General features: G+C 49.5%; 1 protein-coding gene across 14 annotated transcripts in view; it reads right to left on the bottom strand.

Moving 5' to 3' along the window:
• Positions 1–15,857, bottom strand: part of BCL2L14 (BCL2 like 14) — a 315,763-nt gene that overhangs the window by 270,275 nt on the left and 29,631 nt on the right. The window contains exon 1 of one of the 14 annotated variants that reach the window (XM_078673439.1): positions 12,361–12,606. The exons of the other annotated variants lie outside the window; for them this stretch is intronic. The gene's annotated coding sequence lies outside the window, so the exon portion shown is untranslated. Of the gene's footprint in view, positions 1–12,360; positions 12,607–15,857 lie in introns of those variants that run through there. 14 annotated transcript variants of the gene reach the window in all.

The raw sequence follows: 15,857 nt of genomic DNA, 5'->3' as shown, positions 1-15,857 counted from the left end.
GGGAATTGGCGCGATTTCTCGTCGGCCATATTCGGCCTCCCCCACCCCCTTCCCCCTCTGGTGGCCATGTTTTCTTAGGGTCAGCATTCCATCCCTTCTACCATGCGGGGTTCCGCTGTTGTCATGTCTTGTGGCACGATCGCTAGGTAATTATTTGTTTTATGTTATTTATGGGTTACATAACGCGGACTTTACCAACAGGAGTCAGAGCGCTTCACAATAGGAACAGTAATTGTTAGTGTACAAAAGGTCTAAAGCAGTCGATAGTTTCAAGAGGTAAAGTGACAACTGTGAGCTATAATATATACTTGATCTCGATCCTCGATCTATCCACAGGTCCAGTTCGGCGGTTTTTTAGGTCTTCTCCCAGGTCTCGGCAGCCCGGCTATTTTTCGGTCGGGCACGCGAGATGGGGTAGATGTGCATCGAGCCTTCGATAGCTCAGTTGGTAGAGGGGAGGACGGTAGTGGAGTGTCCGTCATCCTTAGGTTACTGGCTCATTTGGCTCGATGGATTCTGGTCAGGGGCACCTCGTGGCCGCCGGGGGTTGCGGGTGTCTAGGCCCGTATCGGTCCGCTTGCTTTCTGGCAGGACAGGCAGAATTAGGCGTTTACGTGACAGGGGAGGCCTTGGTCCGTCGGCGGGCCTGCTGACTCAGGGGCATAATCAGGGTTCACGCTTCAGGGCCTATTTCCTCTCTTGAGATTCGGGGCAATTCTCTTATTCTACCCCGGCCTGTAGGTGTGAGTAACCGGTGACCAAGTAAGCGCTCCCTTAACTTAGGGTCGAGGGCGCGCTAATGTTATTTCGATTTGTTTCAACATGAGTGGGAGGTGGTTTCTTCCCGGTTGTGCCTGGGTTTGCGTGGTGCCCGGTGCATCGTGTGGTTATTTCCCTGGTTCTCTAACGGGTATCGGCAGAGGGCTTTCGTTTCGTGTTTTGGCTCCCACGTCCCCGGGCCCCCTTCCCAGGGGGCCACGGGATAAGTTGAATATGGCGCCACAGGAACGGGGCCCCCGCACTCGCCTAGGGGCCATCTGTATCTTAAAATGGTGCCCACTTGGATGAAGCCCCCGCCTCCTCTACGGAGCTAATTACATTTTATAAATTTTGGCGCCCAAAAATTTAGAATGCCCCGCCTGGGACCCGGGCGTGTGCTAGGCACCGTCGTTGTGTTGCACTTCTTCTGGGCAACCTGCTTGCATAAGTTGGCCAGAGGTCCCGAGGAGTGCTTTTATGCTTTATTACCCTATTCTTGTAACCTTTCAGCATCTGCGGCGGTTGGCACTGCCAGTAGCGCGTTCAACGAGGTGTTCAGTATTACCAGGTACCCATGTTCGCGGCTGCGGGCCTCCGCTGTCGTTTCTCTTCTGATGTCCCCTATTTCAATAGGATGCCCCCCTGGTTGCACTGGCGCCTCCTAGAGACCTACTCGGCAGGGAAGTGCCGGGACTCTGTCGATCTGTCACTCCTGCGCCAGTTAGCAGGGCGGAGGACACGTGAGCGCCCCAGTTTGTTCAGCGGGGACTAGGCCAGGCTCTGCTGCATTCCCAGTCGGGCGGATGGGGAAGCATTGGGGAGCAACAATTCCTTGAGTTCGCTATTTCGCGCTCGTGCAGTTTGCACCAGTTATGTTCTTGGTTCTCAGGTAGCACGCTTACGGCCCAGCAGTTAAGTACAAGTAGAGGTGGCGGACTGCACATCAGGGCAGTCATTCTATCGCTAGGACTTACGTTAGGCAGGCTTAGCTGGCGCTTGTTCATCCATCGATAAGTAACTCTCAATAATAGGGGGCATTCGGTATGTTCCAAGTGGTAAGTGACGTGCGCGGGTTGAAATGGAGTGCCTAAGTCAGCGAATAGAGCGCTATGTTATTTCAGGGCAGACTCTGTAACGTCTGTACACTCTGGATAGGCACTTACATTGTCTAGGAGCATAGATCTTTCTAAGAGAAAAGGTTTCCCTTTAGATAATAGAGAGAGATATTAGAGAGTTCTCATTCCTAAGTTCACTCTGAATTTTGCCTTTGGATAGCGTGGACTTTACCAGAAGGTGTTGTAGCGCTCTCAAAATAAACTAAGCAGATTCTTGACGGCACTAGAAGGGAACAGTTACAAGCCAACGCTTGTTACTTGTAGCAAAGTGACTAACTTGTACAACCACTAAGAAGTAGCATTCGGGGCATTACAGGAGGGTAAGTGTCAGGTGGTCAAGTTACATAAGCGTGTATGTACAAGTAGAGGTGATATGCTGCAGTCTTGCAGACAGTCAGCAGTAGAACTTACGCTACGTAGGCTATGGCGTGCAAGTACCGGAAGATACCCAATGTAATATTCAGTGTGTTTCAAGAAAAATAGTAACGGCGCATATTAAAAAAGAGCCCTTTCATAGGTAGAGGGGTTAAACTGCAATAATTGGCAGACTATCTAGCAACAAGATCACACTGGGAAGACACGTGCATAGTTGAGGAGATTGGAACTTTCTCCATTATGGGTCTTCCTCCGGATCACAGAGTGGGCGTGTACTGAATTTTGAAGTGTCATTTAAGGAGGAGATATTAGAGGTTAGTTGAAGGCCGGGGAGAAGGAGGTGTGTGTAGATCGAATGGTAGAGGACGTGTTAAAAGGTGGTTCTAAACCACACACACCAAAAAGCATTGGTCATCTCCAACTGCATTGGTATACGGACTTGTTTTCATGCCACTGCCATACTGCATCAGGTACAGGAGGCACGAGGAGGTAATGTGGACATCTTGTCCTATTAAATGACTAACAGGCTTGGCCGTGGTAGCGTGGTGGTCATGGGTGGCCCCTGTCTCATTGCTGAGTTTACAGATTGGTTTATGAGGGGGCAGGGTTCTAATGGATGTTTTTTGTCTCAAATGCAGGAACCGGTGGAGACCCGCCCTACTCACGTGGGGGGCCACCCGAAGGATCAACAGGTATAAGAGTCAGTGCACACTGTGGGAGTGTGCTCGGGTCTGGGACACCGATATGGACAAGCTAGTTCTCGAAAATGTCAAACAGGCCTTGCCTTGGTAGCGGGGGGGCGCATCGCCTCCCCCTGCCTCATGGCAGGGAAACTATATTCGTATTGTGGGGGGGCATGACTTCTAATGGATGTTTTATCTGTCTCATGCAGGAACAGCGCTGGATAACCACTCGACTCACATGAGGGGCCACCTAACCTATCTACAGGCATTAGGGTCATGCTCACTGGGGGGTCAGTGAGCTAGGGGCTGGGCCACCCTGTCTCTCACCAGGAGTCATTACTGTCCCTGTTGTTGCGGCGCGCAGGTTATGCCCCATGGTAGTAATCATTGGTAGTCATCGGGGGTAGGTGAACAGGACAGGTACCTCCTGTACAATAATGGGATGTTTCCGCTTTTATACAACTGTTGAGCCGGGACAAACAGTTTATTTTCTGGCATTTCTGGTGTATGCTCTCGGTAAGCAGTGAGTGTGAGCATATCCTGCATCCCCTGTGACAAATTTGCTATGCGTTTCTTTATCGAAGGTGCGTCTGAGCAGATTATGCATCCCAGGTGCAATAATGAAATATGTTCTTTTGTACAGCAAATGGTGCGCAAATAAGGGGCTCGGTCCTGGCGATCGAGTTAGCAATAGGCTTACCGGTTTACGCTGGTTAAGGGCGGTTTTCTTGGATTCGTCTTCTCTTCCAGAAAACGCACAGGTTTCTCTCCTTAAAGTCATACCGCGCCTAGCAGACCTGCCTGCCGGTGCTTGGAGCAGGGACAGGGGAGGAACACACCCGGGTCACTGTGTAGGGTTTCTGGGTCTGCACGTCCAGGATTGGAGTATAACCTTTTTTCTAATTTCAGGACTATTGGACCATGTACACAGGCACCACTCTGAGAAGTACTTTAACATCCTTACACTTCGGCTCAGTTGTGGTCTTTTACCAGTTTCAGCCGCTGGCCCAACCCCTTAGATGTCATGAGGGATACCACACGAGTAGTTTGGCGGAAGCCTGGTGTTGCAATTATGAAGGGGGTGCTTGCCAGATGTCATCTGCAAGTTGGTACGTTTGTTACACTAGAGGGTTCGCACACAGCAGGGGACAGGGCGTGGCCAAGGGGTCTGGGGCTACGGTACTGTCAAGGGCTAGACTTCCTTACGTGTAGCACATTTGCCCACGCTGAGTCAGTTACATAAGTTGCTTCTCAGCATCATCAGTTTCTTATACTAGGCCCTTTGGCACTATGGTGTTGCGGGATCTATACAAACAGATTACTGTGCCTGATCTTGCCACACATATTCCGCCTGTTTGGACCCCACTAGGACCTTATAGACTGGCTTCACCACGAGTCTGGCTGATACATTAAGACTCCATCTTGTTCATTTCTCCAGACACAGGCTGGTGCGTTGGCCATGTGGCAAGTGTTTCCTTATTTCTCTAAGGGTCCGGTAGTGGGCAGGCAAACTCGAACAGTCAAAATTTAAACATCTTGGGATGACATGCAGTGGAGGGGACCTGGCTAATTCACCGACAAGCTTTCACCTAAGACAGGTTTTTAGGTTGTTTATGCAGGTATTGAAGTAAGGTTTCACCTTGCGGTTTCACACGCCAGGAAGCACTAGGGGTGTAGTATTTGTTCCCACAGTTGCACATCATGTATATACAGTTGTATAGGTTGCTTGATGAAGCTTCATAGGGTCCAACTCGTGCCAGGCAAAGGGGGACGAATAATTCAAGTGATTTCACGAGTAGATACTGTACACAGTTTGAGAAGGGACGTGCCTAAGCTAAACGCATTCTGGCCTTTTAATCATGCCAGAGAAGTTAGCAGCCAGACAGTGGGTGGTCAAACTTGGGTTTTGTGTATTGTGCATGCATGCACCATGAGTTGGATCCCCAAGTTCATCCCAGACAGACTATAAGCCCTGTTCTTTAGCCAGGCCGTGGCTGTTTCCGACAGCCATTTTGCTGGTTGGGGTGCAGTGCCCTATCGGGGCGACTGGTCAGGTGACAGACATTATAGTTTCTCGTCACAGGTGTACTCGAAGGGGATTGCCCAAGTAGGTCCCTACCAGCCTTGTAAGCTTATGGATACATTTAGCGACGTGCCTAGTAGGAAAACCTTGGGTTGTAGGGACGTTATCCCAAGGGAGGTGGCCTACACAGGCAGGTGATTTTCGCAAGGGCTTAGTTAAGCTTTCACCCTAGGGGATTACAGGAAGGGCAAGCACGCACCAAGCGTTGGATGCGCAAGTCCATTTGAGGCAGTCATTATCTCCTGCTCAAGAGCCAGGGAGCTAAGCATTGGTTGCGGAGCAATAACCTGAGGAGTACGTGGGGGGTCAACATTTTGGCTTCAATTATGGAAGAAGGTTGTTTTGGCGGGCCGACTGCCCAATTAGGGTCAAGTGTTCTGTTCTTATTCGACGGAGACACTTGGACACCCGTTTCTATGCCACTTTTCCCAGGGCAGCTTAGTTCCTAAAGTGGGATCTGGACTTTGATATGCCCGCCAGGACAGGGATAGCCGCTCTCACAAGCTGGAGTCTGAAAGGGAGAGATAGGTTAGAAACCTAGACGGGGAGCGCTGTGCTCTTCACCCCCTCACAAAGTCAGCGGAGGGGGGGTAAATCAGGCTGTAGGTATCATTGAGGGACAGGTTAGGTCATTATAGGGCCGAAGTGGGTGACGCAGCGTTGGCTGGGACACAGTGGGGTCCCAGCAAATCCACCAATAAGGATTATAGCTTACTATTTGACACGCGATCTGGTAGTTTGGCACCATTGCTGGTATAAGTAGGTGGATAACAGGGTCCGGACACCGGTAGGTTGGCACTGCAAGTTAGAGTGCAGTGTCTATTGTCGGACACCAGACTAATATTCCCTCAACCGGTGTGTCACCATTGCAATGGGCACCAGGGATAATTTAATACTCATGAAGTTGTATGGTCTATGTGGCAAGGTATGAAACAGGGATATAGACCACTATGACCACACAGGGCGATTTAGCAACCAGTGGGGGACAGGTACAAGTCAGTGGCAGGAAATCACCCCTGGCTGCTGAGGCAGGGAGCTTGGCAGGGGAGGCGATGTAGCCTGCGCACAGGAAGTCTGCGCTATGCGTACATTCCTGGGCAGAGGAGCCTTGGCCTCATTAGACATGGGTGCTACACGCCAACTTCTCTGGGTGTGTTGAGAGCGAGGGGTACACCTGCCCAGTATAAGCATGGACCGACTCTTACTGGGTAGGGGAGAGGCCCTAGATATAGCAGGACGCAAGTAGAAATGCCGGCCTTGGTGGGGGGCCCTGGCTGCGACGGTCGCCACACCCAGGGCTGTGGCGGAGTTACAGGGCGATCCAGAGGCGGAATGGTACTCAGGGGTACCCTCTTCAGGAGCACAAAGGGTGCTGAGGCCTAATATCCCCATGAAGTCTGTGCGGTGGATACTGGGGTGCGACGGCGCCCCGCTATCCTACGGGCGGTTGGAAACCTGTACAACCGGGAGTCGCTTGAACGCTCCGCCCCTCGTAGGTGGGGACGTGAGCAAGAGGGTGGACCAATGGTTCACCGGAAGTGGGAGTGGCTATCCCTCACCACAACCGCTAAGCAACGATTGGCTAAGGCCACAATGCAAGTTGGCCCTTCAGGTGGTAGGCCGCGAGGGGCAGCTTGCCTTTGGATCGCCTGTAAGATAACCCACCATGTTGGCATATGTGTATGCTAATAAACCTGCAGCTATTTTTCTCCAACAAAAAAAGTTGTCTTGTCTGCTTATTTATGCTGCATGTATGTTGCTCCAGGAGGGCTAGTGTGTGGGCCGATATTGTCACTGTGTGCAACACTACGGCTCAGCGGGAGACCCCGCGGATACAGCCTTCTTTTGGCAAGCAATTTAACAAACAGTTGTAAATAAAGATGCCCGTCACCCCAGCACCAAGCGTCTCTGAAGGGAGCGCCGAGAGAACCCGGTGGCTTCAGTGCTGGGCGAGCTGGGAGCTGCCTGCCTGCCGCCGGGCTCTGGGTGCGCTACGCCTGCCTGGACGGAGGAGGGCTGCGGGCAGAGGGAAGGGGGGCGAGGAGAGACGAAGGAGAGCTGCGGGCAGAGGGAAGCGAGAGCGGGACAAAGGAGAGCTGCGAGCAGAGGGCGAGGAGAGACGAAGGAGAGCTGCCGGCTGAGAGAAGGGGGGGGGGGGGGGAGAGCGGGACAAAGGGGAGCTGTAGACTCCTAAACTGCTGCAACTATCCTTACACCACTTACCCAGAGGAAACCATACGCCAGACGTTCCCAGAGGGGGCAGTTGGCACCAGGCTGCCTGCCAGGCCTGGGATTATGACCCAATAATAAGTAGATTAGCTATAGATGAATGCCAATGCTAGGACCACCAGCCTGGATGGATGAACCAATTTGCCCGGGTGAGTGTATTCCACTTCCCTGGTGCTCTTCCAGGTACAGATCTTGAGGTGTTATGCCAACCGTCACGGAGAAAACCATTTTGCATTTGTTCCATTAAGAGTGCTGACAACCCTCCCCCTCCCCGTGCCCCACCCCTTTTCTAGCACTTAACACTTTGCAGCTGAAGGCACAAAGGACAAACCTCTCGTGCCTGGGAAGGCACCTACAAGGCCCTCTCTCACCTACATCTTCCATCTTGGGTGAGTCCCCATGAGCGTGGAGGCAATGCCACTGCCACGTGGCTAGAGGCCAGAGACGGACTGAAGCGGTCCCAGGTGCCGAGGGTTAGCGGGTGCGTCACACATGCCAGTGCTTTGGGTTGACCCGAGCTAGGAATAGCTGTGGAGATGCAGACAGGACCACACCCACGAGGAGGTTCCGAAATAGAGCCGGCTTCCATGGTGCTCGAGATGAAGGCACCCAAAGTGTGTTTGGTGCGGTGGGCCAGCTTCAGGGATGTTTCTCCACCGCCGCAGGCACAGAGCAGGCGCAATTTATGAATTAACACACTTATTGGCTGCGGGACCAGTGGAAGGCCCATACTGGTCAAAATGGGAGAAGGAAGGAGAAACACTAGGGTCACATGACTGCGGTACAGTGGGGAATGGGGTACTACTAAAGAGGCAGCGACAAACATCAAATGGCCCTGGTACTTGAATAATGTGCTGAATTCTAAGACAATCATATTCATGTTATTGACATTGGAAGGACCCTCACAATGAAGTTCCTCACATTGCCTTCTATCTTTCACAGTCCTCACTCTGTCCTCTACCTTTCGTAGTCCCTCCCACTGTCCTTTACCTTTCGCAGTCCGTAAGCCCATGCCACATAATTCCTATGGTCCTACTAAAAAAGGAAACCTACTGGCTGTGCAGCGCACAGTCTTGTGCCCGATTGCACGAACCATGATACAAATAATTAAGGGCCCGGTCCTACGGACTTTAATTCCTCGTGCACACCCGCGTCTAAGCAGGATCGGTGGGGATGCAGGGCTGTATGGGGGGCATTGTACCCTCATTTCACAGGAGTGCCCTTTGCCTGCCGGAACCACTCATCTGTCGCGACATCGACCCCCGAGGGCGCGATATTGTCGTTTCTTCCTGTTCAGGGGAATAAAATGGAGCGGCAGAGGAAGGAGACATTTACTCCCTGCTTTATGAGCTTCCATCAATTTGAGGCCGCATCAGCGGTCGTAAAAACAGCTGTGAATCAAAGGCACGCCATGAAGTTGCTGTAAACAACAAGCGCTCGCATTTATAGAAACCCAGAAAGCCCGTTGCCGACGACACCCTAACACAGTTTTCTTGAAGGGGGGAATATTACCAAAGAAATCTCGCTGGCACTTTGGACGGAGCGCTCGCCATGAAGCCGTTATGGGCACGAGGTTCCAACAGGGCCTCGTGCTGACCCAGATTCAGGCTGGAGCCTGGCTCGAGCTTTCAGTGGCTCGCCCACCACCTCTCACAACTGTCTTTAGTACCTGGGAAAGGGCCACGGGCGTCCTCCGAGAGGTGTGTGTGTGGGGGGAGGGGTACACTACGGCTCAGAGTTATGCCAGGGAGATCACCCAACTGCAGTCGGGCAGAGGCCGTGACCCTCCCCGCTGTCTCGCCCTGGCTGCCGCGGCCAGCACTTGCTGAAGGCTCCTTGTCGCCCCGTGCCCTCGGAGGGGCTCTGAGCATGACTAACCGGTGGGCCCTTCCTGCAACCCGCGGCTCCCTCCTTCGAGGTCCCCCTCCGTAGGGTGCAGCACAAGAGTTCAGTAAGAGGAATTTACGCATGTGCCTCTGGCACAGGTTCTTTTTTTAAAAGCCTGCCAAGTGCAGCACAAATTATTCATCCGCGCGAGTGGCATTCACGGAGTGGCTTTGTTGCTTCCTCTGGCCAGGAAGCAGTGTTTAAGAGGCCTCGCAGCTGGGGCCCATCTCCTCCTTGTCGGCAGAACCATTAAGCCTGCTGCGGCAGGGGGTCAGAGCAGAGGCAGCCTTTCATTTCATCTTTATGGCGGGGATGTGTGGAGGAGCTTCGGCGGTAGGGGAGCGGAGAGAGCAGGCCTATTTTTACCTGTGCCTCGCCGGTGATACAGCCGGTGATACAGATTGGTTGGCATTTGAACTCCGGATGCATTCTTGATGCTGGGTGGTCTCTGCCGCCTCTGCTGGGAGGCCTCTGTATTTTCTTGCATTCTCTTCGTATGATGAGTAATCAGATGTGCACACCATCTTCTGAAAGCAGGGGCTCTGTCAGTCAGGTGGCGCTGGGGTGACATTGGGGTGTTGTTGTCTCCTGGAGAGTTGGCAATAGGTTTTAATGTCGGCTTAGCAGCATTTGATAAGTTCTGAGCGCTGGTCCCCTGCAGGGCCGCGTGTAGAGATGGAAACGCTTCCCATTAAAACTGCCGCAATGGAGGCCTGTTTAGCATTTACAGAGGTTCATGCAACAAAGCCGAGAGGAAGGAGGCACTTTCAGCTCTGAGAGGCGTCTGCTAAATGTTTTGTCTCTTTATATGCCGTTTGATAATTGTACGCTCTTTAGTGCCAACAGCTTCCTTTGCAGCTTTTTTGAGAGAAGTCATGCAATGAAGCCGAGAGGAAGGAGGCACTTTCAGCTCCGAGAGGTGTCTGCTAAATGTTTTGTCTCTTTATATGCCGGTTTGATAATTGTACGCTCTTTAGTGACAACAGCTTTCTTTGCAGCTTTTTAGAGAAGTCATGCTTCAGGGTGCTTGTTGGGTTCTCATTTACCGGAGCCCCTTGTGAATGAACTGCATTGGGAAACAAGGATAACCACACACCCTGCTACGAGAGTGAAAAAAATGGCGGCCGCAAACATCCGAAAATTTCGGATTCGGGGGCGTGTTTTTGGCGTTCTGAGTGACTGATGACGTCACAGTCGAAAGAACGCAAAAAAACACGCCCCTGAATCCGAAAGAGACGGGGCTTGATTGGAGTGACGCCCCGCTCATCCAATGGCTGGCCTCTGTTTAGGAAGCCAGCCAATGGAGGAGAGAGGCAGGTTCAAGCCCCCATACTCAAAATCATTATATCTCCTCCCAGAGACTGCACAAGCGCAGCCTTCGGTCCTCGACCTAAAAATACTAAGGGCAGCTTTCCTTTTTTTTTTTTAAAGAATGTGTGGCAAAAGCAACAACGAGGGTGCTGGTGGGGGGGAAGCATCACGGAGGACATGGGTCAGGTAAAACATGGAGGGTGCAGGTGGAAGGAAACCGCAAGGAGAGCTGCAACAGTTTGGGCGTGGTGGGGGAAAAGCAACAGGCAAGGCAAAAAGGTGGAGCAGTTGGGGATAAGCACACGGGTGAGAAAGCAACATAGGGAAAGAAGTAAAACAGGCAAATGCAACATTGAGGGGGCTAGGGAGAGGCAAAAAGGTGACAGAGCAACATGGAGTGAAGGGGTAGAGAAGTACACGAGGGCGATAGCTGGAAAACACATGCACTCATGGAGAGCTAAACCTCACAGTAACAAAGATATGCAAAGCCAACTGGTCTAGGCTTTAGAACCTATAGGCTATGCCAAGCTTTTTTTGGTTTGCTATACAGCATAATCAGCTAAAAACTGGAAAAAACGCTCTATGATGTTGCTAGTTCGACATTTTGTTAGCATGTGCACCATGCAAAAGCAAGCAGTGGAAGCATAGAAGTCAGCAAATCAAAAGGGATGGTGAAGAGGCTATGCTCAATGGGAGGATTACCACAAGATTGACAATCTGGAACACAACAAAGCAGGCAAATGAGACCAACCAGGGCTAAGTAACATGTGGGTTCCAAGCCCCTGTACGTTCTTGGTAAGCCCACAATAGGTCTCATCCAACCAGACCTCTGTGCTGTCTGGTAGGCTTGACCTAAAAAGTAGTACTTGCAAAGCAAGCAGCGGACAGACAGATGTAATGTGCCCATGCTCCAATGAAGGGACAAACAAGAGGAAGGGAAGCCCACACAAGCTAATGAATAAAAAGCAAGCAAAAGTGACAGTAAAGCTAACCAATGGTGATATACGGGTGGGCTCTAAGCTGACTGAGCTAACAATAGGTCTTTTTGCCAACAGACCGCTTGCACAATCTGATAGGCGAGAGCAAAAAGGGGTCAAAACACCTCTAAAATACATGTATTAGAAGTGTAACACCAGAACACGGCTCATTCATAAATCTCAATGCAGATTCCAGGTCAACATCCACATGCAGCAAACACAAAGCAAAAGCATAAAAAACAAACAAAAAAAAAAAAATACCCCACAGCATGTAAGCTAGGTTATTATGCCACCAATATCCATCAGTCAGTAGAATCAACTGCAGAAACCAGCCACTTACTGAGTGTGGCTAAAGAAGCCGCTAATGGACCAAATAAACAAAACCTTACACACCACAAAACCAGGAAGTACCAGGCCGTCAGAAAATACCAGATAAGAGGAAAAGAATGCAATACAACTTGTGCCAAATGGAACGGAGAAAACTTGAATGGCCCAAAAGATCAACCTGGCCACAGCACCACCTAAGATGGACAACAATGTAGAAAGGCATTCCCATATCTTCCCACACTTTTGGCAGAGGATACGGTAACGAACAACAGAACTCCATGTTAGAAAGGATTATTCCAAATCTACTAAGAGTTTAAAAGGTAGCTTTTCGGAGTGTGGTCATTGCCGAGGACAGGTCCTTGGCCAACACACAAACCTACACTATCTAAGCTCAAAACGTTTCGGGAAATCAATCAAGAGCATCACCTGAAATACATACGTCCATATCTCTGTGAACACACAGATAGATGCGACTGTGCACAACGATGAGGAAGACAAAGCCAATCGAAAACACATCACACACAAAATCCAAGGCACTGAAAAGCTTGCAATATCGGGGATGCAAGCCTAGAGACAGAATAGGTTGAAAAATGAGATCAATGACAGACACATACCTGAAAAGTGGGGAGACGCCAAGTCATCTGATCTTTAAGGTCACTGCCGAGGAACAGCCATTCTAATAGCATCAAAACCTTCAAATTCTTAAGGTACTGTTCAAAGAATGGGAATCACAGTCCTCAAAATGCCGGAACAAGAGGGGAGCTTGGAGAACCAAGGAAGGACGGATGTTGAAGCAAAGGAAACCAGAGCAGGAGTGGCCACCAAGGGGAACTACCTCAGACCCTCTTCCAATCCATAATCTACAGCAAGACACAGAAGCACATAATAAGCAGGAAGGCATACAGCAGGTGCTGTGGTCACCAGTATAACAAAGCACCAGATGCACAGATGGGGTGAAGCTGCTGAGCATAAGATCAGAGCGATACAAAAGGGGATGGTGGACGGAGCGTTTGAGCAAATCAAACACTCACCCCCAGTCAACTGATCTGGGTTTAATCCATCACCATTCTTTAGCTCACTCGGCCACCCCAGTTCAGACATGGCTATATGCAAATCAGTCTGACCCTGTGCCTCATGGGAATAGTCCAGCCCGAACTGCCAAGCCACGTCTTCCCTGTACTGGAAACAAGCATCCTGGGACCGGTTTCGGATCCAGGGAAGATATGGCTTGGCAGTTCAGGCTGGACTGTTCCCATGATGCACAGGGTCAGACTGATTTGCATATAGCCATGTCTGAACTGGGGTGGCAGAGTGGGCTAAAGAACAGTGATGGATTAAACCCAGATCTTTTGACTGGGTGTGAGTGTTTGATTGATTCAGATGCTCCGTCCATCACCACCCCCTTTTGTACCGCTTTTGGCCGCCATAAGTGTGCCAGGGTATGCTCAGACGCAAGTCCCTTGCTCACTTTGTCACTGGATTCAAGCAAGCCGGGCTGAAGACGGCTGGAATGCCAGAAACCGGTCCTCGGAAGCTTGTTTCCGGTCCAGGGAAGACATGGCTTGGCAGTTCGGGTTGGACTGTTCCCATGAGGCACAGGGTCAGACTGATTTGCATATAGCCATGTCTGAACTGGGGTGGCAGAGTGGGCTAAAGAACGGTGATGGATTAAACCCAGATCTTTTGACTGGGTGTGAGTGTTTGATTGATTCAGATGCTCCGTCCATCACCACCCCCTTTTGTACGAGCTTAAGATCAGAAGCAGTGTCAGCAAAGTATACAATGTGCCCATGTAAAGCGCTCCGATACCTTTGGGTCAAGGTCACGCTATAAAACTGAAAATACAAATAATAATAATAATAACAACAATAATAACAATAACAATAATCTCAGACAGAACACACCGGTACCACATGGTGGCTGCACTACAGCATTGAGAGGTCCATGGCAGAAGCACCCAAAACCAATGAGTAAAAGTCACATTAAAGCAAATCGCAGATGGTAAAACATATCCGTTTCATAATCACCATGCACCGTGGCAAAGATCATCTGTCCAAAGTGAATAAAAAACATGATGGGTTAGAGAAGGATCCATACATGCCCGTAGGGAGGAAAGAAAGTTTAAAGGATTTAGACGCATATCTTTATAAAGCTAATCTACTATTAGGACTGCCTGCCTCAGGAGCGAGATTGTAAATTTACACATCACACCCATATGTAGTGTAGATGAGCAACAGGACCTGTTCGATTCCTAAGAGTCCGACAAAAGATCTCTGGGGATTTTTCGATGTAAGCTTTTAGATGATTGCACACGGGGTGAATTTCTCACACTTTTCCCTACAGTGCAGTCACCCAATAAAATAATCCACTTAAATTATAAGTGAAACAGGAATCACGTCTCCAACAAGTTAAAAAAAACACACACAAAAAAAAAAAAAACACACCAACGCACACCACAAGATCAGAAACCCCATCAATACCATACGAGGAACTGCTGTCCCTGGCATACATCCATCATGCAACACACTTCAATGACTGACCTTCAAACAAGTTACACTGTGATAAACTCAATGTTGTCAAGAGCCTCCATCGCCACATCCTCAGTCATTAAATTGTTTCAGAGAGGCCCTTGCAGCTTCCAAAACAGTTAGTCCCTCCCTCGCACAAGGCATCTTCCATGACATGCAAGCCATTTCAGATACTCACACATTTGAAATCCCTGGAAAAAGAAATGGCTAAAACAATGGAATGTTGTACCTTTCAATTGTTCAAATATTAATTAAGGAAGTAGAATATCTAACAAAATCTGTGAAAAGCCCAAGAATGACATTTTTCAAATTAATTTGTGAAACTCGCACCCATAACCAAAAAACAGTACTAGGTTACAAGCCTCTTTTAAAAAACTAGGTTAAATATGATCTTAATTTTTCTACGCAACGTGTTGTTACAAACTGCATAAGCAAAGAATGACCTGGTGTCCTAGAAGAGATCATGTATTATGAGGGATATATTAATGGGTAAATAATAGCATTTCCCTTACCTAATTTCCAGCAAGAAAGAGCAGAGTTGGCCTTTTCAGAAACGAACTTGTGACCCATTAAATCATTTCCCTATGATCCTATAAGGGCTTAGAGTTTTCCATTGCAATGCCCAACACCATTGATGGCCGTCATTTACCGCAAACTCTTCTCAACTTGTCAAAATCGTAAGGAAGATTCGCCTAATAGGATGCGTGGTGTGGGTATGCGTCAGTTACCAGGAAAACGATCATTATTGAACTTAAAAACAGTGTAAAATGAGAGTTGGCACGTCGGACAGAGTTGAAGCCCATCCTAAAAATAGTTCCATGCACTAGTAAGACAGGCTATTTCATTAAGTGCACTTTGAAAGCCGACGCATTCTTGTCGCTAACAGCAGATGTTTATTATTGCCTAACTCAATGATAAATAGGACTGCACAATCTGAGTGAAACCTGCAAGTCGTCGGTACCAACTCAGTCAGGCCTCAGGCAGCCAACCATTGAGAAAGTTTACCATCAAGCTAGCAATTTCAATTTTTTGCATTAAATTTTTTTAGGCTAACAGCTGTTAGTTACAATGGCACATAATCGTGTTAGATATAGATATATATCTCACACACACACACACACACACACACACACACACACACACACACACACCTCGACCTCTCGGCGGCGTTCGATACTGTATCCCACCTCACCAAAAGACTCCACCCCATCCGAATACAGGGAAATGCCCTCAAAATGGATTGCATCCTTCCTCATGGGATAAACCCTGTAATCCACCTCCCACACTTCACTTCAGAACCCAAATACATCATCTGCAGTGCCCCTCAAGGCTTATTAATACCCTGTTCAACATGTACGTGACCGTGACACCCCCCCCCCCTTCCCGCGGACATAGTCAGAACTCATGGCCTCAACATCATATCCTACGCAGACGACACCCAGCTCATACTTTTGCATTCAGAAGAAGACCCTTGCACCACGAGAACTAACTTCCACAAATGCAGGACAAGTGTCGCCGACTGGATGAAGACCATCGTCTTGAAGTTAAACACAGACAAGAAACAAGTGCTGTTTTTTGGAAAC

The sequence above is a fragment of the Lissotriton helveticus genome, chromosome 1_1 (genome assembly GCF_964261635.1).
Source record: "Lissotriton helveticus chromosome 1_1, aLisHel1.1, whole genome shotgun sequence".
In the NCBI taxonomy this organism is placed as follows: domain Eukaryota; kingdom Metazoa; phylum Chordata; class Amphibia; order Caudata; family Salamandridae; genus Lissotriton; species Lissotriton helveticus.
The sequence above is the reverse complement of the archived record's forward strand: the minus strand, read 5'-3'. Positions and strand labels throughout refer to the sequence as shown.